A 3,284-nucleotide genomic window follows, 5' to 3' on the forward strand; every position below is an offset into this window, starting at 1 on the left:
AAAAACAGAGTTTTGTTAAACTATAAAGTAACATAACTTTAAAAAGTTTTTCAAATGTTTTGATCACCTATAAAAGGCATAAGAAATCTTTTGAAAGATGTTTATAACAAACATTTACACAATTATCATTGTGTTCAACTTGTATTCCCCCCCCCCCCCCTAAAAGCATTTAAAACAGTTAAAAGATTCATTATAGGGGTATGAAGTCACCTTATGTGGGTGATTCAAACGAATATGTGTGTAAGGATGAGAAGTTCCACGAATGAAGTCCTGACACACAAGCGAGTCCTAAATGACATATAATGGCATATATTGGCATGAATATAGTGTTTAAAAGCAACCACATGCAAGGAAACACCTTTAGGGACTAGGAAACACTTGGACCAAGTGTTAGCATTACATGTGATTCATCTAAGGGGAGTGTATGGCCACAATGAGGAGTGTGTGGCCATGGGTGTACGGCCATGGACTGTGCGGCCGCACACTCATGGTAATAAGTGCACAAAATTCTTTTCTAATGATAGGGAAGCTTGTGGGACAATTGCTCATCAAGTGTTGAAGCTAGAATTGCACTTTGGAGGCCCTTTAGGGGTGTTTTGAGGGGTGTACGGCCACACATGGGTGTACGGCCGTACACTCCTTATGTTCTTGAGTTTTGGACGTTTTTTTAAGGTGTTAAACTAGTGTTCCTATCAAGTAATAAGAGTAGGGAAGGAGTACTTACGATCTGGAGGCTCAAGAGGGCTCACAACCACCAAGAACAAGTGTGTGTTCTTGGTGTTCTTGGTGAAATGGATGAAGATTTGAATATCTAGCCAAAAGATGATTTCCAATGGATGGAATCAAAGGGTGTTACTAGGTTAAGAGGAATAACAGCAAATCAAAACGGAAGAAAGCTTACATTCTTGAAGATCGGGTGAAAGGCTCGATGATAGTTGAGAGAGAAATCGATGCTCTTGACTTCGAAACTAAGGAAATGGCTTAAGAATGGAAGGATGTCACCCTTATGGAGGGGGTGTATCGCCAAATGGGTGTACGGCCGCACACACATGTGTGTACGGCCGCACACTCATGTGTATGGCCGTACACTCCCTCAAATGGAGTGTACGGCTTGATTTCAAGGCTAGGAACTTACGCGACCCAATCCTATACTCAATGCTTGAATGTACTGAGCTTTGAACTCTTAAACAGACTCTAAACAACGCTAACTGATAGCAGAAACGAGTCTGACACTCAGTTGAGTTGAATGGTTGTACTTTACAAGGAAAAAATTCCGGGTTGTCACAGTGAGCAAGGTGGTCGATTTCTAGAGTGCATACATACTCTCTCGTAGTTTTCCAAACTTTGTGGTGATTTGTGACTTCCATTTGAGGTATCCACATTATTGGTGCTAGGCTCTCAAGCTCCAAGGAATCAACCACTACTAAAAGGTATGTAATTCTTCTAGCTTTTTATGATTCAAGTTCCCCATCCTATGCTAGTTAGGATGTAAACCTTGGAAATTTATAATTTGCATGAATATTAGAGAAAACATAGGTCCAAGGTTTCTAGGGTTGCATGTACACCATAGGTGTGCTAGAATGCTCAAAATCCTTCAATAACCTGCTTCCCAAGATGCTCCAAACAAGTCTCCCGCCCTCGGGCTCTAGAAATCATTTCAGTCGGGGTTCGCACCCTGACTCGCTCACTAGCTCAATCGTCCACAGCTGAACTACAGTATCTGAAGCAACCTCTGCCCTAAACCGGCCACAAACTACTCCCAAGACATAGTCTCCAATCCCCAAAAGTGCAATAGATCACACAATCAATCCTTGCCGTCCGAAGCAAGAGATCCCAGATGAATCGAATCTTAGCTCCTATGGGTCGGAACGGTAATCGCGTACGCCTCACAAGATACTCATGCTACATCGACCCACCTATGCTCATTAGCGCCGAAATAATGTCACCAAACCCTGCGACTAACTGACCCTAAGATGGAAATACAACCTAACCCTGAAGGTCACAAGCCTATTCAATCCTTCGGACTCGGAAAACTGTAAGGGTACAACCCTAGCCATAGGTAACGACATTCCGATCCATCAATCAACCATCCTACTTCTAGCTGCAAAAATCAAGCCGATCATAATCATCGCTCCCTTCCTGAGTCCTGCGACTCGCATTGCGGCCTCGAGTAAAACCCAAGAAGCCTCAAATCCAGAAACTCCTGTGCTAGCCCTTCCCGCTCAACCCGCGGAATGTAATAAGTACATGACATTCCCTGATCCCAATTAACTGCAGCCCTCTACTCATCAGAATATGTCCCAGTAACAAGTCCCGACACTGGAAAGCTTGACCAGCTCCTCGTCATGCCATCGTTGCAGCTGTTGCGGCAGCCATCTCAGCAAGGGCTGCATAACGCTCATCGAAATACTCAACCATCGCGGTCTTAATAGACCCAAACATCTCCGGAAACTGTCCCCGGACAATCTCGATCACCCCCTCCTGGATGATCTCCCTGACACGTTCCTCTGACAATACTGGCCTATCCTGGCTGCCACCTCCCGGTCCTGATCCGGATCCGGTCTCAAGACGTCTCATAACCATCATTCTGATAATACACCAAAAAGATCTCTGATCACCCATATGATGACAGGGAGCCAACTCTCAAGTAAACCCCGGGGTTGTGACTTCCTTGATACACGTATGGGTCATGTGCTTTCAGTAGTACGGGCCCATACTACCTTCCACACTTACCCATATTTGTCTCAAGAATCACCACAACGCCCTAACTGTATACATAACCTGGCAAGCGCTCAATCCTCACTCCTAGAGGAATGCTAAATATCTTATAACTGGCCTACCGGCCTCGCACAACTCACCCATCCATGAAACTTCCACCAACCTTGCAGCACTAGTGTACGCTAGTCATACATAACGCTGGACCCTATAGACTTTCGAATACCTAATCCTACCCTAAGCCCTTCATCAAACAAGAACAGGAAATAAGGACAAACCAAACATTCTCAGGCTATAAGATCTTAATTATGTACGACCGTGATGCATACACTAAGCAACTATAGTAATGATGTCAATTTCATATAAGGAAAATCCTAGGCTATCAGGCATCATACAATCAGGCAATTCTATCATGCAATTCCTGAAGATCCCTAGCCTAGTACTAGCATGTTGTTATATCATATCACATAATCAAATAACTGCATGGTATTTTGGGGTCTACTTACTGGCTCCGGTTGATCGTACACTCTGCATCCTCCTTTAGTATTTTTAAAACCATTAAAAAAATC

The sequence above is a fragment of the Lactuca virosa genome, chromosome 9, assembly GCF_052849685.1.
Source record: "Lactuca virosa cultivar CGN04683 chromosome 9, Lactuca_virosa_CGN04683_v6, whole genome shotgun sequence".
Taxonomy (NCBI): Eukaryota; Viridiplantae; Streptophyta; class Magnoliopsida; order Asterales; family Asteraceae; genus Lactuca; species Lactuca virosa.